The following is a 26,335-nucleotide window of genomic DNA, read 5'->3' as shown; positions in this document are numbered from 1 at the left end:
CTATGAAGATACATTCAAAGTAAAAAAACGTGCTCTACTCGGCCTGAAAATGCATTTAAAGCAATAAAAACTCAAAATGAGTGTCACGCCTAAACCAAAGGCCGTATGCACACATTTCAACATGTATTTAATTCAGGTTGACCTCCTGAAGCCTAAATGAGCATTAATTTGACTACACAACTCATTCCTATGAAGGAACATTCAAAGTAAAAAAACGGGCTCAACTCGGACTGAAAGTGCATTTAAAGCAATAAAAACTGAAAATGAGTGTCACGCCTAAACCAAAGGACTTATGCACACATTTCAACATGTACTTAGTTCAGGTTGACCTCCTGAAGCCTAAATGAGCATTAAAGTGACTACACAACTCATTCCTATGAAGGTACATTCAAAGTCACAAAACGTGCTCAACTAGGCCTGAAAGTGCATTTAAAGCAATAAAAACTCAAAATGAGTGTCACGCCTAAACCAAAGGACTTAGGCACACATTTCAACATGTATTTAGTTCAGGTTGACATTCTGAATCCTAAATGAGCATTAATTTGACTAAACAACTTATTCCTATGAAGATACATTCAAAGTAAAAAAACGGGCTCAACTCGGACTGAAAGTGCATTTAAAGCAATAAAAACTGAAAATGAGTGTCACGCCTAAACCAAAGGCCTTATGCACACATTTCAACATGTATTTAGTTCAGGTTGACCTCCTGAAGCCTAAATGAGCATTAATTTGACTACACAACTCATTCCTATGAAGGAACATTCAAAGTAAAAAAACGGGCTCAACTCGGACTGAAAGTGTATTTAAAGCAATAAAAACTGAAAATGAGTGTCACGCCTAAACCAAAGGACTTATGCACACATTTCAACATGTATTTAGTTCAGGTTGACCCCCTGAAGCCTAAATGAGCATTAATTTGATCACACAACTCATTCCTATGAAGATACATTCAAACTCAGAAACGTGCTCTACTCGGCCTGAAAATGCATTTAAAGCAATAAAAACTCAAAATGAGTGTCACGCCTAAACCAAAGGACTTATGCACACATTTCAACATGTATTTAGTTCAGGTTGACATTCTGAAGCCTAAATGAGCATTAATTTGACTACACAACTCATTCCTATGAAGATACATTCAAAGTACAAAAACGTGCTCTACTCGGCCTGAAAATGCATTTAAAGCAAGAAAAAATCAAAATGAGTGTCACACCTAAACCTACATTTAAAGTAAAAAAACGTGCTCTACTCGGCCTGAAAATGCATTTAAAGCAATAAAAACTCAAATTGAGTGTCACACCTAAACCAAAGGACTTATGCACACATTTCAACATGTATTTAGTTCAGGTTGACCTCCAGAAGCCTAAATGAGCATTTATTTGACTACACAACTCATTCCTATGAAGGTACATTCAAAGTCACAAAACGTGCTCAACTAGGCCTGAAAGTGCATTTAAAGCAATAAAATCTCAAAATGAGTTTCACGCCTAAATCAAAGGACTTATGCACACATTTCAACATGTATTTAGTTTAGGTTGACCTCCTGAAGCATAAATGAGTATTAATTTGATCACACAACTCATTCCCATGAAGATACATTCAAAGTCAGTAAGTGCCCTGCTCTGTCTGAAAATGCATTTGAATCAATAAAAACTAAAATTGAGTGTCATGCCTAAACCAAAGGACGTCTGCACACATTTCAACGTCTAAAGCAGGGGTCACCAAACTTTTTGAGAGTGAGAGCTACTTCATGTGTCCTGATTGTGTGAAGGGCTACCAAATTGATACGCGTCTGAAATAACATTTGTACAAATTAAATTTAATAATATTAGAACATTAGCTAGCTAGACGTATACTGTAGCTAGCTAGTTAGATAGCTAAATAGGTAGCTATAGAATCTATAATACTGCCCATGTTTGCATTTTTAAATCATAATTTCTACGAGCAAATCACAATCCTAGCACTGGCGGGCTACTGGTGTGGTCCTCACGGGCTACCTGGTGCTCGCGGGCACCACGTTGGTGACCCCTGGTCTAAAGTGTTGTTTCCGATGCGTGCTAGTGTATGTGTGCGTGCGTGTGTGAGAGTGTGTAGGTGTGTGCGTGTGTTTGTGTGTGTTTGTGTGGGTGCGTGCGTGTGTGTGTGCGTGTGTGTTGTGCGCACCCCCCCCCCCCAAAAAAGTACTGTATTCGGATAAAAATGACGAATTACTCAGAGGTTTTAACTTTTGCTTGCACTTGATTTGTTCTGACACCGACGACGTCCACCAATGACAGCCCGAGTGGATCTAGCACACGTGGTGTGAGAGCAGGGGGAGGTGAAAAGATGCAAAGCCTAGGTGATTGGCTGTGCATCTTTCAGTCTACCACGTGGGTTAGTCTTTGATCTTCAATCAGTGTCCAAATATTGTTTACATGCGTAGCGTGTGCGGATGTGTGTGCCTCTCATGAGTTTGTGTGTGTGTTTGCGCGCGCGTGATCGTGTGCCCATACATGTGTGAGTGTTTCTTTGATCTAAATCATCGTTGGCGTGTTGTTTACGATACGTGCTCGTCTCTGCGTACGTTTGTGTGAGTGTGTGTGCGTGCGTTTGTGTGTGTGCTTGCTGCGTGCTGGCGCGCTCGGAAGCGTGTGTGTCACAGAGAAAGAGAGGGAACGGGATCGCTGGCCTGTATGTACTCTATGTGAAACACACAGGACATTTGTAATTTCGTCCCTTTCACATTTTTTGGCTTTTTTAAAAATAAAACTTATTTTCATCAATGGTTCATAATGAGTGTCACGCCTAGACCAAATGACTTATGCACACATTTCAACATTTATTTAGTTCAGGTTGACCTCCTGAAGCCTAAATGAGCGTTAATTTGACCACACAACTCATTCCTATGAAGGAACATTCAAAGTAAAAAAACGGCTCAACTCGGACTGAAAGTGCATTTAAAGCAATAAAAACTGAAAATGAGTGTCACGCCAAAACCAAAGGACTTATGCACACATTTCAACATGTATTCAGTTCAGGTTGACATTCTGAAGCCTAAATGAGCATTAATTTGACTACACAACTTATTCCTATGAAGATACATTCAAAGTAAAAAAACGGCTCAACTCGGACTGAAAGTGCATTTAAAGCAATAAAAACTGAAAATGAGTGTCACGCCTAAACCAAAGGACTTATGCACACATTTCAACATGTATTTAGTTCAGGTTGACCTCCTGAAGCCTAAATGAGCATTAATTTGACTACACAACTCATTCCTATGAAGGTACATTCAAAGTCACAAAACGTGCTCAACTAGGCCTGAAAGTGCATTTAAAGCAATAAAAACTCAAAATGAGTGTCACGCCTAAACCAAAGGACTTATGCACACATTTCAACATGTATTTAGTTCAGGTTGACCTCCTGAAGCCTAAATCACCATGAATTTGACTACACAACTTAATCCTATGAAGATACATTCAAAGTAAAAAAACGGGCTCAACTCGGACTGAAAGTGCATTTAAAGCAGTAAAAACTGAAAATGAGTGTCACGCCTAAACCAAAGGACTTATGCACACATTTCAACATGTATTTAGTTCAGGTTGACCTCCTGAAGCCTAAATCACCATTAATTTGACTACACAACTTATTCCTATGAAGATACATTCAAAGTAAAAAAACGGGCTCAACTCGGACTGAAAGTGCATTTAAAGCAATAAAAACTGAAAATGAGTGTCACGCCAAAACCAAAGGACTTATGCACACATTTCAACATGTATTTAGTTCAGGTTGACCTCCTGAAGCCTAAATGAGCATTTATTTGACTACACAACTCATTCCTATGAAGGTACATTCAAAGTCACAAAACGTGCTCAACTAGGCCTGAAAGTGCATTTAAAGCAATAAAAACTCAAAATGAGTGTCACACCTAAACCAAAGGATTTATGCACACATTTCAACATGTATTTTGTTCAGGTTGACCTCCTGAAGCCTAAATGAGCATTTATTTGACTACACAACTCATTCCTATGAAGGAACATTCAAAGTAAAAAAACGGGCTCAACTCGGACTGAAAGTGCATTTAAAGCAATAAAAACTGAAAATGAGTGTCACGCCAAAACCAAAGGACTTATGCACACATTTCAACATGTATTTAGTTCAGGTTGACCTCCTGAACCCTAAATGAGCATTTATTTGACTACACAACTCATTCCTATGAAGGTACATTCAAAGTCACAAAACGTGCTCAACTAGGCCTGAAAGTGCATTTAAAGCAATAAAAACTCAAAATGAGTGTCACGCCTAAACCAAAGGACTTATGCACACATTTCAACATGTATTTAGTTCAGGTTGACCTCCTGAAGCCTAAATCACCATTAATTTGATCACACAACTCATTCCTATGAAGACACATTCAAACTCAGAAACGTGCTCTACTCGGCCTGAAAATGCATTTAAAGCAATAAAAACTGAAAATGAGTGTCACGCCAAAACCAAAGGACTTATGCACACATTTCAACATGTATTTAGTTCAGGTTGACCTCCTGAACCCTAAATGAGCATTTATTTGACTACACAACTCATTCCTATGAAGGTACATTCAAAGTCACAAAACGTGCTCAACTCGGACTGAAAGTGCATTTAAAGCAATAAAAACTGAAAATGTGTGTCACACCTAAACCAAAGGACTTATGCACACATTTCAACATGTATTTAGTTCAGGTTGACCTCCTGAAGCCTAAATGAGCATTAATTTGACTACACAACTCATTCCTATGAAGATACATTCAAAGTCACAAAACGTGCTCAACTAGGCCTGAAAGTGCATTTAAAGCAATAAAAACTCAAAATGAGTGTCACGCCTAAACCAAAGGACTTATGCACACATTTCAACATGTATTTAGTTCAGGTTGACCTCCTGAAGCCTAAATCACCATTAATTTGACTACACAACTTAATCCTATGAAGATACATTCAAAGTAAAAAAACGGGCTCAACTCGGACTGAAAGTGCATTTAAAGCAGTAAAAACTGAAAATGAGTGTCACGCCTAAACCAAAGGACTTATGCACACATTTCAACATGTATTTAGTTCAGGTTGACCTCCTGAAGCCTAAATCACCATTAATTTGACTACACAACTTATTCCTATGAAGATACATTCAAAGTAAAAAAACGGGCTCAACTCGGACTGAAAGTGCATTTAAAGCAATAAAAACTGAAAATGAGTGTCACGCCAAAACCAAAGGACTTATGCACACATTTCAACATGTATTTAGTTCAGGTTGACCTCCTGAAGCCTAAATGAGCATTTATTTGACTACACAACTCATTCCTATGAAGGTACATTCAAAGTCACAAAACGTGCTCAACTAGGCCTGAAAGTGCATTTAAAGCAATAAAAACTCAAAATGAGTGTCACGCCTAAACCAAAGGACTTAGGCACACATTTCAACATGTATTTAGTTCAGGTTGACATTCTGAATCCTAAATGAGCATTAATTTGACTAAACAACTTATTCCTATGAAGATACATTCAAAGTAAAAAAACGGGCTCAACTCGGACTGAAAGTGCATTTAAAGCAATAAAAACTGAAAATGAGTGTCACGCCTAAACCAAAGGCCTTATGCACACATTTCAACATGTATTTAGTTCAGGTTGACCTCCTGAAGCCTAAATGAGCATTAATTTGACTACACAACTCATTCCTATGAAGGAACATTCAAAGTAAAAAAACGGGCTCAACTCGGACTGAAAGTGTATTTAAAGCAATAAAAACTGAAAATGAGTGTCACGCCTAAACCAAAGGACTTATGCACACATTTCAACATGTATTTAGTTCAGGTTGACCCCCTGAAGCCTAAATGAGCATTAATTTGATCACACAACTCATTCCTATGAAGATACATTCAAACTCAGAAACGTGCTCTACTCGGCCTGAAAATGCATTTAAAGCAATAAAAACTCAAAATGAGTGTCACGCCTAAACCAAAGGACTTATGCACACATTTCAACATGTATTTAGTTCAGGTTGACATTCTGAAGCCTAAATGAGCATTAATTTGACTACACAACTCATTCCTATGAAGATACATTCAAAGTACAAAAACGTGCTCTACTCGGCCTGAAAATGCATTTAAAGCAAGAAAAAATCAAAATGAGTGTCACACCTAAACCTACATTTAAAGTAAAAAAACGTGCTCTACTCGGCCTGAAAATGCATTTAAAGCAATAAAAACTCAAATTGAGTGTCACACCTAAACCAAAGGACTTATGCACACATTTCAACATGTATTTAGTTCAGGTTGACCTCCAGAAGCCTAAATGAGCATTTATTTGACTACACAACTCATTCCTATGAAGGTACATTCAAAGTCACAAAACGTGCTCAACTAGGCCTGAAAGTGCATTTAAAGCAATAAAATCTCAAAATGAGTTTCACGCCTAAATCAAAGGACTTATGCACACATTTCAACATGTATTTAGTTTAGGTTGACCTCCTGAAGCATAAATGAGTATTAATTTGATCACACAACTCATTCCCATGAAGATACATTCAAAGTCAGTAAGTGCCCTGCTCTGTCTGAAAATGCATTTGAATCAATAAAAACTAAAATTGAGTGTCATGCCTAAACCAAAGGACGTCTGCACACATTTCAACGTCTAAAGTGTTGTTTCCGATGCGTGCTAGTGTATGTGTGCGTGCGTGTGTGAGAGTGTGTAGGTGTGTGCGTGTGTTTGTGTGTGTTTGTGTGGGTGCGTGCGTGTGTGTGTGCGTGTGTGTTGTGCGCACCCCCCCCCCCCCAAAAAGTACTGTATTCGGATAAAAATGACGAATTACTCAGAGGTTTTAACTTTTGCTTGCACTTGATTTGTTCTGACACCGACGACGTCCACCAATGACAGCCCGAGTGGATCTAGCACACGTGGTGTGAGAGCAGGGGGAGGTGAAAAGATGCAAAGCCTAGGTGATTGGCTGTGCATCTTTCAGTCTACCACGTGGGTTAGTCTTTGATCTTCAATCAGTGTCCAAATATTGTTTACATGCGTAGCGTGTGCGGATGTGTGTGCCTCTCATGAGTTTGTGTGTGTGTTTGCGCGCGCGTGATCGTGTGCCCATACATGTGTGAGTGTTTCTTTGATCTAAATCATCGTTGGCGTGTTGTTTACGATACGTGCTCGTCTCTGCGTACGTTTGTGTGAGTGTGTGTGCGTGCGTTTGTGTGTGTGCTTGCTGCGTGCTGGCGCGCTCGGAAGCGTGTGTGTCACAGAGAAAGAGAGGGAACGGGATCGCTGGCCTGTATGTACTCTATGTGAAACACACAGGACATTTGTAATTTCGTCCCTTTCACATTTTTTGGCTTTTTTAAAAATAAAACTTATTTTCATCAATGGTTCATAATGAGTGTCACGCCTAGACCAAATGACTTATGCACACATTTCAACATTTATTTAGTTCAGGTTGACCTCCTGAAGCCTAAATGAGCGTTAATTTGACCACACAACTCATTCCTATGAAGGAACATTCAAAGTAAAAAAACGGCTCAACTCGGACTGAAAGTGCATTTAAAGCAATAAAAACTGAAAATGAGTGTCACGCCAAAACCAAAGGACTTATGCACACATTTCAACATGTATTCAGTTCAGGTTGACATTCTGAAGCCTAAATGAGCATTAATTTGACTACACAACTTATTCCTATGAAGATACATTCAAAGTAAAAAAACGGCTCAACTCGGACTGAAAGTGCATTTAAAGCAATAAAAACTGAAAATGAGTGTCACGCCTAAACCAAAGGACTTATGCACACATTTCAACATGTATTTAGTTCAGGTTGACCTCCTGAAGCCTAAATGAGCATTTATTTGACTACACAACTCATTCCTATGAAGGTACATTCAAAGTCACAAAACGTGCTCAACTAGGCCTGAAAGTGCATTTAAAGCAATAAAAACTCAAAATGAGTGTCACACCTAAACCAAAGGATTTATGCACACATTTCAACATGTATTTTGTTCAGGTTGACCTCCTGAAGCCTAAATGAGCATTTATTTGACTACACAACTCATTCCTATGAAGGAACATTCAAAGTAAAAAAACGGGCTCAACTCGGACTGAAAGTGCATTTAAAGCAATAAAAACTGAAAATGAGTGTCACGCCAAAACCAAAGGACTTATGCACACATTTCAACATGTATTTAGTTCAGGTTGACCTCCTGAACCCTAAATGAGCATTTATTTGACTACACAACTCATTCCTATGAAGGTACATTCAAAGTCACAAAACGTGCTCAACTAGGCCTGAAAGTGCATTTAAAGCAATAAAAACTCAAAATGAGTGTCACGCCTAAACCAAAGGACTTATGCACACATTTCAACATGTATTTAGTTCAGGTTGACCTCCTGAAGCCTAAATCACCATTAATTTGATCACACAACTCATTCCTATGAAGACACATTCAAACTCAGAAACGTGCTCTACTCGGCCTGAAAATGCATTTAAAGCAATAAAAACTGAAAATGAGTGTCACGCCAAAACCAAAGGACTTATGCACACATTTCAACATGTATTTAGTTCAGGTTGACCTCCTGAACCCTAAATGAGCATTTATTTGACTACACAACTCATTCCTATGAAGGTACATTCAAAGTCACAAAACGTGCTCAACTCGGACTGAAAGTGCATTTAAAGCAATAAAAACTGAAAATGTGTGTCACACCTAAACCAAAGGACTTATGCACACATTTCAACATGTATTTAGTTCAGGTTGACCTCCTGAAGCCTAAATGAGCATTAATTTGACTACACAACTCATTCCTATGAAGGTACATTCAAAGTCACAAAACGTGCTCAACTAGGCCTGAAAGTGCATTTAAAGCAATAAAAACTCAAAATGAGTGTCACGCCTAAACCAAAGGACTTATGCACACATTTCAACATGTATTTAGTTCAGGTTGACCTCCTGAAGCCTAAATCACCATTAATTTGACTACACAACTTAATCCTATGAAGATACATTCAAAGTAAAAAAACGGGCTCAACTCGGACTGAAAGTGCATTTAAAGCAGTAAAAACTGAAAATGAGTGTCACGCCTAAACCAAAGGACTTATGCACACATTTCAACATGTATTTAGTTCAGGTTGACCTCCTGAAGCCTAAATGAGCATTTATTTGACTACACAACTCATTCCTATGAAGGTACATTCAAAGTCACAAAACGTGCTCAACTAGGCCTGAAAGTGCATTTAAAGCAATAAAAACTCAAAATGAGTGTCACGCCTAAACCAAAGGACTTAGGCACACATTTCAACATGTATTTAGTTCAGGTTGACATTCTGAATCCTAAATGAGCATTAATTTGACTAAACAACTTATTCCTATGAAGATACATTCAAAGTAAAAAAACGGGCTCAACTCGGACTGAAAGTGCATTTAAAGCAATAAAAACTGAAAATGAGTGTCACGCCTAAACCAAAGGCCTTATGCACACATTTCAACATGTATTTAGTTCAGGTTGACCTCCTGAAGCCTAAATGAGCATTAATTTGACTACACAACTCATTCCTATGAAGGAACATTCAAAGTAAAAAAACGGGCTCAACTCGGACTGAAAGTGTATTTAAAGCAATAAAAACTGAAAATGAGTGTCACGCCTAAACCAAAGGACTTATGCACACATTTCAACATGTATTTAGTTCAGGTTGACCCCCTGAAGCCTAAATGAGCATTAATTTGATCACACAACTCATTCCTATGAAGATACATTCAAACTCAGAAACGTGCTCTACTCGGCCTGAAAATGCATTTAAAGCAATAAAAACTCAAAATGAGTGTCACGCCTAAACCAAAGGACTTATGCACACATTTCAACATGTATTTAGTTCAGGTTGACATTCTGAAGCCTAAATGAGCATTAATTTGACTACACAACTCATTCCTATGAAGATACATTCAAAGTACAAAAACGTGCTCTACTCGGCCTGAAAATGCATTTAAAGCAAGAAAAAATCAAAATGAGTGTCACACCTAAACCTACATTTAAAGTAAAAAAACGTGCTCTACTCGGCCTGAAAATGCATTTAAAGCAATAAAAACTCAAATTGAGTGTCACACCTAAACCAAAGGACTTATGCACACATTTCAACATGTATTTAGTTCAGGTTGACCTCCAGAAGCCTAAATGAGCATTTATTTGACTACACAACTCATTCCTATGAAGGTACATTCAAAGTCACAAAACGTGCTCAACTAGGCCTGAAAGTGCATTTAAAGCAATAAAATCTCAAAATGAGTTTCACGCCTAAATAAAGGACTTATGCACACATTTCAACATGTATTTAGTTTAGGTTGACCTCCTGAAGCATAAATGAGTATTAATTTGATCACACAACTCATTCCCATGAAGATACATTCAAAGTCAGTAAGTGCCCTGCTCTGTCTGAAAATGCATTTGAATCAATAAAAACTAAAATTGAGTGTCATGCCTAAACCAAAGGACGTCTGCACACATTTCAACGTCTAAAGTGTTGTTTCCGATGCGTGCTAGTGTATGTGTGCGTGCGTGTGTGAGAGAGTGTAGGTGTGTGCGTGTGTTTGTGTGTGTTTGTGTGGGTGCGTGCGTGTGTGTGTGCGTGTGTGTTGTGCGCACCCCCCCCCCCCAAAAAAGTACTGTATTCGGATAAAAATGACGAATTACTCAGAGGTTTTAACTTTTGCTTGCACTTGATTTGTTCTGACACCGACGACGTCCACCAATGACAGCCCGAGTGGATCTAGCACACGTGGTGTGAGAGCAGGGGGAGGTGAAAAGATGCAAAGCCTAGGTGATTGGCTGTGCATCTTTCAGTCTACCACGTGGGTTAGTCTTTGATCTTCAATCAGTGTCCAAATATTGTTTACATGCGTAGCGTGTGCGGATGTGTGTGCCTCTCATGAGTTTGTGTGTGTGTTTGCGCGCGCGTGATCGTGTGCCCATACATGTGTGAGTGTTTCTTTGATCTAAATCATCGTTGGCGTGTTGTTTACGATACGTGCTCGTCTCTGCGTACGTTTGTGTGAGTGTGTGTGCGTGCGTTTGTGTGTGTGCTTGCTGCGTGCTGGCGCGCTCGGAAGCGTGTGTGTCACAGAGAAAGAGAGGGAACGGGATCGCTGGCCTGTATGTACTCTATGTGAAACACACAGGACATTTGTAATTTCGTCCCTTTCACATTTTTTGGCTTTTTTAAAAATAAAACTTATTTTCATCAATGGTTCATAATGAGTGTCACGCCTAGACCAAATGACTTATGCACACATTTCAACATTTATTTAGTTCAGGTTGACCTCCTGAAGCCTAAATGAGCGTTAATTTGACCACACAACTCATTCCTATGAAGGAACATTCAAAGTAAAAAAACGGCTCAACTCGGACTGAAAGTGCATTTAAAGCAATAAAAACTGAAAATGAGTGTCACGCCAAAACCAAAGGACTTATGCACACATTTCAACATGTATTCAGTTCAGGTTGACATTCTGAAGCCTAAATGAGCATTAATTTGACTACACAACTTATTCCTATGAAGATACATTCAAAGTAAAAAAACGGCTCAACTCGGACTGAAAGTGCATTTAAAGCAATAAAAACTGAAAATGAGTGTCACGCCTAAACCAAAGGACTTATGCACACATTTCAACATGTATTTAGTTCAGGTTGACCTCCTGAAGCCTAAATGAGCATTAATTTGACTACACAACTCATTCCTATGAAGGTACATTCAAAGTCACAAAACGTGCTCAACTAGGCCTGAAAGTGCATTTAAAGCAATAAAAACTCAAAATGAGTGTCACGCCTAAACCAAAGGACTTATGCACACATTTCAACATGTATTTAGTTCAGGTTGACCTCCTGAAGCCTAAATCACCATGAATTTGACTACACAACTTAATCCTATGAAGATACATTCAAAGTAAAAAAACGGGCTCAACTCGGACTGAAAGTGCATTTAAAGCAGTAAAAACTGAAAATGAGTGTCACGCCTAAACCAAAGGACTTATGCACACATTTCAACATGTATTTAGTTCAGGTTGACCTCCTGAAGCCTAAATCACCATTAATTTGACTACACAACTTATTCCTATGAAGATACATTCAAAGTAAAAAAACGGGCTCAACTCGGACTGAAAGTGCATTTAAAGCAATAAAAACTGAAAATGAGTGTCACGCCAAAACCAAAGGACTTATGCACACATTTCAACATGTATTTAGTTCAGGTTGACCTCCTGAAGCCTAAATGAGCATTTATTTGACTACACAACTCATTCCTATGAAGGTACATTCAAAGTCACAAAACGTGCTCAACTAGGCCTGAAAGTGCATTTAAAGCAATAAAAACTCAAAATGAGTGTCACACCTAAACCAAAGGATTTATGCACACATTTCAACATGTATTTTGTTCAGGTTGACCTCCTGAAGCCTAAATGAGCATTTATTTGACTACACAACTCATTCCTATGAAGGAACATTCAAAGTAAAAAAACGGGCTCAACTCGGACTGAAAGTGCATTTAAAGCAATAAAAACTGAAAATGAGTGTCACGCCAAAACCAAAGGACTTATGCACACATTTCAACATGTATTTAGTTCAGGTTGACCTCCTGAACCCTAAATGAGCATTTATTTGACTACACAACTCATTCCTATGAAGGTACATTCAAAGTCACAAAACGTGCTCAACTAGGCCTGAAAGTGCATTTAAAGCAATAAAAACTCAAAATGAGTGTCACGCCTAAACCAAAGGACTTATGCACACATTTCAACATGTATTTAGTTCAGGTTGACCTCCTGAAGCCTAAATCACCATTAATTTGATCACACAACTCATTCCTATGAAGACACATTCAAACTCAGAAACGTGCTCTACTCGGCCTGAAAATGCATTTAAAGCAATAAAAACTGAAAATGAGTGTCACGCCAAAACCAAAGGACTTATGCACACATTTCAACATGTATTTAGTTCAGGTTGACCTCCTGAACCCTAAATGAGCATTTATTTGACTACACAACTCATTCCTATGAAGGTACATTCAAAGTCACAAAACGTGCTCAACTCGGACTGAAAGTGCATTTAAAGCAATAAAAACTGAAAATGTGTGTCACACCTAAACCAAAGGACTTATGCACACATTTCAACATGTATTTAGTTCAGGTTGACCTCCTGAAGCCTAAATGAGCATTAATTTGACTACACAACTCATTCCTATGAAGGTACATTCAAAGTCACAAAACGTGCTCAACTAGGCCTGAAAGTGCATTTAAAGCAATAAAAACTCAAAATGAGTGTCACGCCTAAACCAAAGGACTTATGCACACATTTCAACATGTATTTAGTTCAGGTTGACCTCCTGAAGCCTAAATCACCATTAATTTGACTACACAACTTAATCCTATGAAGATACATTCAAAGTAAAAAAACGGGCTCAACTCGGACTGAAAGTGCATTTAAAGCAGTAAAAACTGAAAATGAGTGTCACGCCTAAACCAAAGGACTTATGCACACATTTCAACATGTATTTAGTTCAGGTTGACCTCCTGAAGCCTAAATCACCATTAATTTGACTACACAACTTATTCCTATGAAGATACATTCAAAGTAAAAAAACGGGCTCAACTCGGACTGAAAGTGCATTTAAAGCAATAAAAACTGAAAATGAGTGTCACGCCAAAACCAAAGGACTTATGCACACATTTCAACATGTATTTAGTTCAGGTTGACCTCCTGAAGCCTAAATGAGCATTTATTTGACTACACAACTCATTCCTATGAAGGTACATTCAAAGTCACAAAACGTGCTCAACTAGGCCTGAAAGTGCATTTAAAGCAATAAAAACTCAAAATGAGTGTCACACCTAAACCAAAGGATTTATGCACACATTTCAACATGTATTTTGTTCAGGTTGACCTCCTGAAGCCTAAATGAGCATTTATTTGACTACACAACTCATTCCTATGAAGGAACATTCAAAGTAAAAAAACGGGCTCAACTCGGACTGAAAGTGCATTTAAAGCAATAAAAACTGAAAATGAGTGTCACGCCAAAACCAAAGGACTTATGCACACATTTCAACATGTATTCAGTTCAGGTTGACATTCTGAAGCCTAAATGAGCATTAATTTGACTACACAACTTATTCCTATGAAGATACATTCAAAGTAAAAAAACGGCTCAACTCGGACTGAAAGTGCATTTAAAGCAATAAAAACTGAAAATGAGTGTCACGCCTAAACCAAAGGCCTTATGCACACATTTCAACATGTATTTAGTTCAGGTTGACCTCCTGAAGCCTAAATCACAATTAATTTGATCACACAACTCATTCCTATGAAGACACATTCAAACTCAGAAACGTGCTCTACTCGGCCTGAAAATGCATTTAAAGCAATAAAAACTCAAAATGAGTGTCACGCCTAAACCAAAGGACTTATGCACACATTTCAACATGTATTTAGTTCAGGTTGACCTCCTGAAGCCTAAATGAGCATTAATTTGACTACACAACTCATTCCTATGAAGGTACATTCAAAGTCACAAAACGTGCTCAACTAGGCCTGAAAGTGCATTTAAAGCAATAAAAACTCAAAATGAGTGTCACGCCAAAACCAAAGGACTTATGCACACATTTCAACATGTATTTAGTTCAGGTTGACCTCCTGAAGCCTAAATGAGCATTTATTTGACTACACAACTCATTCCTATGAAGGTACATTCAAAGTCACAAAACGTGCTCAACTCGGACTGAAAGTGCATTTAAAGCAATAAAAACTGAAAATGTGTGTCACACCTAAACCAAAGGACTTATGCACACATTTCAACATGTATTTAGTTCAGGTTGACCTCCTGAAGCCTAAATGAGCATTAATTTGACTACACAACTCATTCCTATGAAGGTACATTCAAAGTCACAAAACGTGCTCAACTAGGCCTGAAAGTGCATTTAAAGCAATAAAAACTCAAAATGAGTGTCACGCCTAAACCAAAGGACTTATGCACACATTTCAACATGTATTTAGTTCAGGTTGACCTCCTGAAGCCTAAATCACCATTAATTTGACTACACAACTTAATCCTATGAAGATACATTCAAAGTAAAAAAACGGGCTCAACTCGGACTGAAAGTGCATTTAAAGCAATAAAAACTGAAAATGAGTGTCACGCCTAAACCAAAGGACTTATGCACACATTTCAACATGTATTTAGTTCAGGTTGACGTCCTGAAGCCTAAATGTGCATTAATTTGACTACACAACTTATTCCTATGAAGATACATTCAAAGTAAAAAAACGTGCTCTACTCGGCCTGAAAATGCATTTAAAGCAATAAAAACTCAAAATGAGTGTCACGCCTAAACCAAAGGCCTTATGCACACATTTCAACATGTATTTAGTTCAGGTTGACCTCCTGAAGCCTAAATGAGCATTAATTTGACTACACAACTTATTCCTATGAAGGAACATTCAAAGTAATAAAACGGGCTCAATTCGGACTGAAAGTGCATTTAAAGCAATAAAAACTGAAAATGAGTGTCACGCCTAAACCAAAGGACTTATGCACACATTTCAACATGTATTTAGTTCAGGTTGACCTCCTGAAGCCTAAATAAGCATTAATTTGACTACACAACTCATTCCTATGAAGGTACATTCAAAGTCACAAAACGTGCTCAACTAGGCCTGAAAGTGCATTTAAAGCAATAAAAACTCAAAATGAGTGTCACGCCTAAACCAAAGGACTTATGCACACATTTCAACATGTATTTAGTTCAGGTTGACATTCTGAAGCCTAAATGAGCATTAATTTGACTACACAACTTATTCCTATGAAGATACATTCAAAGTAAAAAAACGGCTCAACTCGGACTGAAAGTGCATTTAAAGCAATAAAAACTGAAAATGAGTGTCACGCCTAAACCAAAGGACTTATGCACACATTTCAACATGTATTTAGTTCAGGTTGACCTCCTGAAGCCTAAATGAGCATTAATTTGACTACACAACTCATTCCTATGAAGGTACATTCAAAGTCACAAAACGTGCTCAACTAGGCCTGAAAGTGCATTTAAAGCAATAAAAACTCAAAATGAGTGTCACGCCTAAACCAAAGGACTTATGCACACATTTCAACATGTATTTAGTTCAGGTTGACCTCCTGAAGCCTAAATCACCATTAATTTGACTACACAACTTAATCCTATGAAGATACATTCAAAGTAAAAAAACGGGCTCAACTCGGACTGAAAGTGCATTTAAAGCAATAAAAACTGAAAATGAGTGTCACGCCTAAACCAAAGGACTTATGCACACATTTCAACATGTATTTAGTTCAGGTTGACGTCCTGAAGCCTAAATGAGCATTAATTTGACTACACAACTTATTCCTATGAAGATACATTCAAAGTAAAAAAAACGTGCTCTACTCGGCCTGAAAATGCATTTAAAGCAATAAAAACTCAAAATGAGTGTCACGCCTAAACCAAAGGCCTTATGCACACATTTCAACATGTATTTAGTTCAGGTTGACCTTCTGAAGCCTAAATGAGCATTAATTTGACTACACAACTCATTCCTATGAAGGAACATTCAAAGTAAAAAAACGGGCTCAACTCGGACTGAAAGTGCATTTAAAGCAATAAAAACTCAAAATGAGTTTCACACCTAAATCAAAGGACTTATGCACACATTTCAACATGTATTTAGTTTAGGTTGACCTCCTGAAGCCTAAATGAGCATTAATTTGATCACACAACTCATTCCCATGAAGATTCATTCAAAGTCAGCAAGTGCCCTGCTCTGTCTGAAAATGCATTTGAATCAATAAAAACTAAAATTGAGTGTCATGCCTAAACCAAAGGACGTCTGCACACATTTCAACGTCTAAAGTGTTGTTTCCGATGCCTGCTAGTGTATGTGTGCGTGCGTGTGTGAGAGTGTGTAAGTGTGTGCGTGTGTTTGTGTGTGTTTGTGTGGGTGCGTGCGTGTGTGTATTGTGCGCACCCCCCCCCCCCCAAAAGTACTGTATTCGGATAAAAATGACGAATTACTCAGAGGTTTTAACTTTTGCTTGCACTTGATTTGTTCTGACACCGACGACGTCCACCAATGACAGCCCGAGTGGATCTAGCCCACGTGGTGTGAGAGCAGGGGGAGGTGAAAAGATGCAAAGCCTAGGTGATTGGCTGTGCATCTTTCAGTCTTCCACGTGGGTTAGTCTTTGATCTTCAATCAGTGTCCAAATGTTGTTTACATGCGTAGCGTGTGCGGATGTGTGTGCCTCTCATGAGTTTGTGTGTGTGTTTGCGCGCGCGTGATCGTGTGCCCATACATGTGTGAGTGTTTCTTTGATCTAAATCATCGTTGGTGTGTTGTTTACGATACGTGCTCGTCTGTGCGTACGTTTGTGTGAGTGTGTGTGCGTGCGTTTGTGTGTGTGCTTGCTGCGTGCTGGCGCGCTCGGAAGCGTGTGTGTCACAGAGAAAGAGAGGGAGCGGGATCGCTGGCCTGTATGTACTCTATGTGAAACACACAGGACATTTGTAATTTCGTCCCTTTCACATTTTTTGGCTTTTTTAAAAATAAAACTTATTTCATCAATGGTTCATAATGAGTGTCACGCCTAGACCAAATGACTTATGCACACAGTTCAACATTTATTTAGTTCAGGTTGACCTCCTGAAGCCTAAATGAGCATTAATTTGACAACACAACTCATTCCTATGAAGGTACATTCAAAGTCACAAAACGTGCTCAACTAGGCCTGAAAGTGCATTTAAAGCAATAAAAAACTCAAAAATGAGTGTCACGCCTAAACCAAAGGACTTATGCACACATTTCAACATGTATTTAGTTCAGGTTGACCTCCTGAAGCCTAAATCACCATTAATTTGACTACACAACTTATTCCTATGAAGATACATTCAAAGTAAAAAAACGGGCTCAACTCGGACTGAAAGTGCATTTAAAGCAATAAAAACTGAAAATGAGTGTCACGCCTAAACCAAAGGACTTATGCACACATTTCAACATGTATTTAGTTCAGGTTGACCTCCTGAAGCCTAAATGAGCATTAATTTGACTACACAACTTATTCCTATGAAGGAACATTCAAAGTAAAAAAACGGGCTCAACTCGGACTGAAAGTGCATTTAAAGCAATAAAAACTGAAAATGAGTGTCACGCCTGAACCAAAGGACTTATGCACACATTTCAACATGTATGTAGTTCAGGTTGACCTCCTGAAGCCTAAATGATCATTAATTTGACTACACAACTCATTCCTATGAAGGTACATTCAAAGTCACAAAACGTGCTCAACTAGGCCTGAAAGTGCATTTAAAGCAATAAAAACTCAAAATGAGTGTCACGCCTAAACCAAAGGACTTATGCACACATTTCAACATGTATTTAGTTCAGGTTGACCTCCTGAAGCCTAAATCACCATTAATTTGACTACACAACTTAATCCTATGAAGATACATTCAAAGTAAAAAAACGGGCTCAACTCGGACTGAAAGTGCATTTAAAGCAATAAAAACTGAAAATGAGTGTCACGCCTAAACCAAAGGACTTATGCACACATTTCAACATGTATTTAGTTCAGGTTGACCTCCTGAAGCCTAAATGAGTATTAATTTGACTACACAACTTATTCCTATGAAGGAACATTCAAAGTAAAAAAACGGGCTCAACTCGGACTGAAAGTGCATTTAAAGCAATAAAAACTGAAAATGAGTGTCACGCCTGAACCAAAGGACTTATGCACACATTTCAACATGTATGTAGTTCAGGTTGACCTCCTGAAGCCTAAATGATCATTAATTTGACTACACAACTCATTCCTATGAAGGTACATTCAAAGTCACAAAACGTGCTCAACTAGGCCTGAAAGTGCATTTAAAGCAATAAAAACTCAAAATGAGTGTCACGCCTAAACCAAAGGACTTATGCACACATTTCAACATGTATTTAGTTCAGGTTGACCTCCTGAAGCCTAAATCACCATTAATTTGACTACACAACTTAATCCTATGAAGATACATTCAAAGTAAAAAAACGGGCTCAACTCGGACTGAAAGTGCATTTAAAGCAATAAAAACTGAAAATGAGTGTCACGCCTAAACCAAAAGACTTATGCACACATTTCAACATTTATTTTGTTCAGGTTGACCTCCTGAAGCCTAAATCACCATTAATTTGACTACACAACTTATTCCTATGAAGATACATTCAAAGTAAAAAAACGGCTCAACTCGGACTGAAAGTGCATTTAAAGCAATAAAAACTGAAAATGAGTGTCACGCCTAAACCAAAGGACTTATGCACACATTTCAACATGTATTTAGTTCAGGTTGACCTCCTGAAGCCTAAATCACCATTAATTTGACTACACAACTTATTCCTATGAAGGTACATTCAAAGTCACAAAACGTGCTCAACTAGGCCTGAAAGTGCATTTAAAGCAATAAAAACTCAAAATGAGTGTCACACCTAAACCAAAGGATTTATGCACACATTTCAACATGTATTTTGTTCAGGTTGACCTCCTGAAGCCTAAATCACCATTAATTTGACTACACAACTTAATCCTATGAAGATACATTCAAAGTAAAAAAACGGGCTCAACTCGGACTGAAAGTGCATTTAAAGCAATAAAAACTGAAAATGAGTGTCACGCCTAAACCAAAAGACTTATGCACACATTTCAACATTTATTTTGTTCAGGTTGACCTCCTGAAGCCTAAATCACCATTAATTTGACTACACAACTTAATCCTATGAAGATACATTCAAAGTAAAAAATCGGGCTCAACTCGGACTGAAAGTGCATTTAAAGCAATAAAAATTGAAAATGAGTGTCACGCCTAAACCAAAGGACTTATGCACACATTTCAACATGTATTTAGTTCAGGTTGACGTCCTGAAGCCTAAATGAGCATTAATTTGACTACACAACTTATTCCTATGAAGATACATTCAAAGTAAAAAAAACGTGCTCTACTCGGCCTGAAAATGCATTTAAAGCAATAAAAACTCAAAATGAGTGTCACGCCTAAACCAAAGGCCTTATGCACACATTTCAACATGTATTTAGTTCTGGTTGACCTTCTGAAGCCTAAATGAGCATTAATTTGACTACACAACTCATTCCTATGAAGGAACATTCAAAGTAAAAAAACGGGCTCAACTCGGACTAAAAGTGCATTTAAAGCAATAAAAACTCAAAATGAGTTTCACGCCTAAATCAAAGGACTTATGCACACATTTCAACATGTATTTAGTTTAGGTTGACCTCCTGAAGCCTAAATGAGCATTAATTTGATCACACAACTCATTCCCATGAAGATACATTCAAAGTCAGCAAGTGCCCTGCTCTGTCTGAAAATGCATTTGAATCAATAAAAACTAAAATTGAGTGTCATGCCTAAACCAAAGGACGTCTGCACACATTTCAACGTCTAAAGTGTTGTTTCCGATGCCTGCTAGTGTATGTGTGCGTGCGTGTGTGAGAGTGTGTAAGTGTGTGCGTGTGTTTGTGTGTGTTTGTGTGGGTGCGTGCGTGTGTGTATTGTGCGCACCCCCCCCCCCCCCAAAAAGTACTGTATTCGGATAAAAATGACGAATTACTCAGAGGTTTTAACTTTTGCTTGCACTTGATTTGTTCTGACACCGACGACGTCCACCAATGACAGCCCGAGTGGATCTAGCCCACGTGGTGTGAGAGCAGGGGGAGGTGAAAAGATGCAAAGCCTAGGTGATTGGCTGTGCATCTTTCAGTCTTCCACGTGGGTTAGTCTTTGATCTTCAATCAGTGTCCAAATGTTGTTTACATGCGTAGCGTGTGCGGATGTGTGTGCCTCTCATGAGTTTGTGTGTGTGTTTGCGCGCGCGTGATCGTGTGCCCATACATTTGTGGGTGTTTCTTTGATCTAAATCATCGTTGGTGTGTTGTTTACGATACGTGCTCGTCTGTGCGTACGTTTGTGTGAGTGTGTGTGCGTGCGTTTGTGTGTGTGCTTGCTGCGTGCTGGCGCGCTCGGAAGCGTGTGTGTCACAGAGAAAGAGAGGGAGCGGGATCGCTGGCCTGTATGTACTCTATGTGAAACACACAGGACATTTGTAATTTCGTCCCTTTCACATTTTTTGGCTTTTTTAAAAATAAAACTTATTTCATCAATGGTTCATAATGAGTGTCACGCCTAGACCAAATGACTTATGCACACAGTTCAACATTTATTTAGTTCAGGTTGACCTCCTGAAGCCTAAATGAGCATTAATTTGACAACACAACTCATTCCTATGAAGGTACATTCAAAGTCACAAAACGTGCTCAACTAGGCCTGAAAGTGCATTTAAAGCAATAAAAAACTCAAAAATGAGTGTCACGCCTAAACCAAAGGACTTATGCACACATTTCAACATGTATTTAGTTCAGGTTGACCTCCTGAAGCCTAAATCACCATTAATTTGACTACACAACTTATTCCTATGAAGATACATTCAAAGTAAAAAAACGGGCTCAACTCGGACTGAAAGTGCATTTAAAGCAATAAAAACTGAAAATGAGTGTCACGCCTAAACCAAAGGACTTATGCACACATTTCAACATGTATTTAGTTCAGGTTGACCTCCTGAAGCCTAAATGAGCATTAATTTGACTACACAACTTATTCCTATGAAGGAACATTCAAAGTAAAAAAACGGGCTCAACTCGGACTGAAAGTGCATTTAAAGCAATAAAAACTGAAAATGAGTGTCACGCCTGAACCAAAGGACTTATGCACACATTTCAACATGTATGTAGTTCAGGTTGACCTCCTGAAGCCTAAATGATCATTAATTTGACTACACAACTCATTCCTATGAAGGTACATTCAAAGTCACAAAACGTGCTCAACTAGGCCTGAAAGTGCATTTAAAGCAATAAAAACTCAAAATGAGTGTCACGCCTAAACCAAAGGACTTATGCACACATTTCAACATGTATTTAGTTCAGGTTGACCTCCTGAAGCCTAAATCACCATTAATTTGACTACACAACTTATTCCTATGAAGATACATTCAAAGTAAAAAAAACGGGCTCAACTCGGACTGAAAGTGCATTTAAAGCAATAAAAACTGAAAATGAGTGTCACGCCTAAACCAAAGGACTTATGCACACATTTCAACATGTATTTAGTTCAGGTTGACCTCCTGAAGCCTAAATGAGCATTAATTTGACTACACAACTCATTCCATTGAAGGTACATTCAAAGTCACAAAACGTGCTCAACTAGGCCTGAAAGTGCATTTAAAGCAATAAAAACTCAAAATGAGTGTCACGCCTAAACCAAAGGACTTATGCACACATTTCAACATGTATTTAGTTCAGGTTGACCTCCTGAAGCCTAAATCACCATTAATTTGACTACACAACTTATTCCTATGAAGATACATTCAAAGTAAAAAAACGGGCTCAACTCGGACTGAAAGTGCATTTAAAGCAATAAAAACTGAAAATGAGTGTCACGCCTAAACCAAAGGACTTATGCACACATTTCAACATGTATTTAGTTCAGGTTGACCTCCTGAAGCCTAAATGAGCATTAATTTGACTACACAAATCATTCCTATGAAGGAACATTCAAAGTAAAAAAACGGGCTCAACTCGGACTGAAAGTGCATTTAAAGCAATAAAAACTGAAAATGAGTGTCACGCCTAAACCAAAGGACTTATGCACACATTTCAACATGTATTTAGTTCAGGTTGACGTCCTGAAGCCTAAATGAGCATTAATTTGACTACACAACTTATTCCTATGAAGATACATTCAAAGTAAAAAAACGTGCTCTACTCGGCCTGAAAATGCATTTAAAGCAATAAAAACTCAAAATGAGTGTCACGCCTAAACCAAAGGCCGTATGCACACATTTCAACATGTATTTAATTCAGGTTGACCTCCTGAAGCCTAAATGAGCATTAATTTGACTACACAACTCATTCCTATGAAGGAACATTCAAAGTAAAAAAACGGGCTCAACTCGGACTGAAAGTGCATTTAAAGCAATAAAAACTGAAAATGAGTGTCACGCCTAAACCAAAGGACTTATGCACACATTTCAACATGTACTTAGTTCAGGTTGACCTCCTGAAGCCTAAATGAGCATTAATTTGACTACACAACTCATTCCTATGAAGGTACATTCAAAGTCACAAAACGTGCTCAACTAGGCCTGAAAGTGCATTTAAAGCAATAAAAACTCAAAATGAGTGTCACGCCTAAACCAAAGGACTTAGGCACACATTTCAACATGTATTTAGTTCAGGTTGACATTCTGAATCCTAAATGAGCATTAATTTGACTAAACAACTTATTCCTATGAAGATACATTCAAAGTAAAAAAACGGGCTCAACTCGGACTGAAAGTGCATTTAAAGCAATAAAAACTGAAAATGAGTGTCACGCCTAAACCAAAGGCCTTATGCACACATTTCAACATGTATTTAGTTCAGGTTGACCTCCTGAAGCCTAAATGAGCATTAATTTGACTACACAACTCATTCCTATGAAGGAACATTCAAAGTAAAAAAACGGGCTCAACTCGGACTGAAAGTGTATTTAAAGCAATAAAAACTGAAAATGAGTGTCACGCCTAAACCAAAGGACTTATGCACACATTTCAACATGTATTTAGTTCAGGTTGACCCCCTGAAGCCTAAATGAGCATTAATTTGATCACACAACTCATTCCCATGAAGATACATTCAAACTCAGAAACGTGCTCTACTCGGCCTGAAAATGCATTTAAAGCAATAAAAACTCAAAATGAGTGTCACGCCTAAACCAAAGGACTTATGCACACATTTCAACATGTATTTAGTTCAGGTTGACATTCTGAAGCCTAAATGAGCATTAATTTGACTACACAACTCATTCCTATGAAGATACATTCAAAGTACAAAAACGTGCTCTACTCGGCCTGAAAATGCATTTAAAGCAAGAAAAAATCAAAATGAGTGTCACACCTAAACCTACATTTAAAGTAAAAAAACGTGCTCTACTCGGCCTGAAAATGCATTTAAAGCAATAAAAACTCAAATTGAGTGTCACACCTAAACCAAAGGACTTATGCACACATTTCAACATGTATTTAGTTCAGGTTGACCTCCAGAAGCCTAAATGAGCATTTATTTGACTACACAACTCATTCCTATGAAGGTACATTCAAAGTCACAAAACGTGCTCAACTAGGCCTGAAAGTGCATTTAAAGCAATAAAATCTCAAAATGAGTTTCACGCCTAAATCAAAGGACTTATGCACACATTTCAACATGTATTTAGTTTAGGTTGACCTCCTGAAGCATAAATGAGTATTAATTTGATCACACAACTCATTCCCATGAAGATACATTCAAAGTCAGTAAGTGCCCTGCTCTGTCTGAAAATGCATTTGAATCAATAAAAACTAAAATTGAGTGTCATGCCTAAACCAAAGGACGTCTGCACACATTTCAACGTCTAAAGTGTTGTTTCCGATGCGTGCTAGTGTATGTGTGCGTGCGTGTGTGAGAGTGTGTAAGTGTGTGCGTGTGTTTGTGTGTGTTTGTGTGGGTGCGTGCGTGTGTGTATTGTGCGCACCCCCCCCCCCCCCAAAAAGTACTGTATTCGGATAAAAATGACGAATTACTCAGAGGTTTTAACTTTTGCTTGCACTTGATTTGTTCTGACACCGACGACGTCCACCAATGACAGCCCGAGTGGATCTAGCCCACGTGGTGTTAGAGCAGGGGGAGGTGAAAAGATGCAAAGCCTAGGTGATTGGCTGTGCATCTTTCAGTCTTCCACGTGGGTTAGTCTTTGATCTTCAATCAGTGTCCAAATGTTGTTTACATGCGTAGCGTGTGCGGATGTGTGTGCCTCTCATGAGTTTGTGTGTGTGTTTGCGCGCGCGTGATCGTGTGCCCATACATGTGTGAGTGTTTCTTTGATCTAAATCATCGTTGGTGTGTTGTTTACGATACGTGCTCGTCTGTGCGTACGTTTGTGTGAGTGTGTGTGCGTGCGTTTGTGTGTGTGCTTGCTGCGTGCTGGCGCGCTCGGAAGCGTGTGTGTCACAGAGAAAGAGAGGGAGCGGGATCGCTGGCCTGTATGTACTCTATGTGAAACACACAGGACATTTGTAATTTCGTCCCTTTCACATTTTTTGGCCTTTTTAAAAATAAAACTTATTTCATCAATGGTTCATAATGAGTGTCACGCCTAGACCAAATGACTTATGCACACAGTTCAACATTTATTTAGTTCAGGTTGACCTCCTGAAGCCTAAATGAGCATTAATTTGACAACACAACTCATTCCTATGAAGGTACATTCAAAGTCACAAAACGTGCTCAACTAGGCCTGAAAGTGCATTTAAAGCAATAAAAAACTCAAAAATGAGTGTCACGCCTAAACCAAAGGACTTATGCACACATTTCAACATGTATTTAGTTCAGGTTGACCTCCTGAAGCCTAAATCACCATTAATTTGACTACACAACTTATTCCTATGAAGATACATTCAAAGTAAAAAAACGGGCTCAACTCGGACTGAAAGTGCATTTAAAGCAATAAAAACTGAAAATGAGTGTCACGCCTAAACCAAAGGACTTATGCACACATTTCAACATGTATTTAGTTCAGGTTGACCTCCTGAAGCCTAAATGAGCATTAATTTGACTACACAACTTATTCCTATGAAGGAACATTCAAAGTAAAAAAACGGGCTCAACTCGGACTGAAAGTGCATTTAAAGCAATAAAAACTGAAAATGAGTGTCACGCCTGAACCAAAGGACTTATGCACACATTTCAACATGTATGTAGTTCAGGTTGACCTCCTGAAGCCTAAATGATCATTAATTTGACTACACAACTCATTCCTATGAAGGTACATTCAAAGTCACAAAACGTGCTCAACTAGGCCTGAAAGTGCATTTAAAGCAATAAAAACTCAAAATGAGTGTCACGCCTAAACCAAAGGACTTATGCACACATTTCAACATGTATTTAGTTCAGGTTGACCTCCTGAAGCCTAAATCACCATTAATTTGACTACACAACTTAATCCTATGAAGATACATTCAAAGTAAAAAAACGGGCTCAACTCGGACTGAAAGTGCATTTAAAGCAATAAAAACTGAAAATGAGTGTCACGCCTAAACCAAAAGACTTATGCACACATTTCAACATTTATTTTGTTCAGGTTGACCTCCTGAAGCCTAAATCACCATTAATTTGACTACACAACTTATTCCTATGAAGATACATTCAAAGTAAAAAAACGGCTCAACTCGGACTGAAAGTGCATTTAAA

Source organism: Hippocampus zosterae, chromosome 1 (assembly GCF_025434085.1).
Source record: "Hippocampus zosterae strain Florida chromosome 1, ASM2543408v3, whole genome shotgun sequence".
Taxonomy (NCBI): Eukaryota; Metazoa; Chordata; class Actinopteri; order Syngnathiformes; family Syngnathidae; genus Hippocampus; species Hippocampus zosterae.
The sequence above is the reverse complement of the archived record's forward strand: the minus strand, read 5'-3'. Positions refer to the sequence as shown.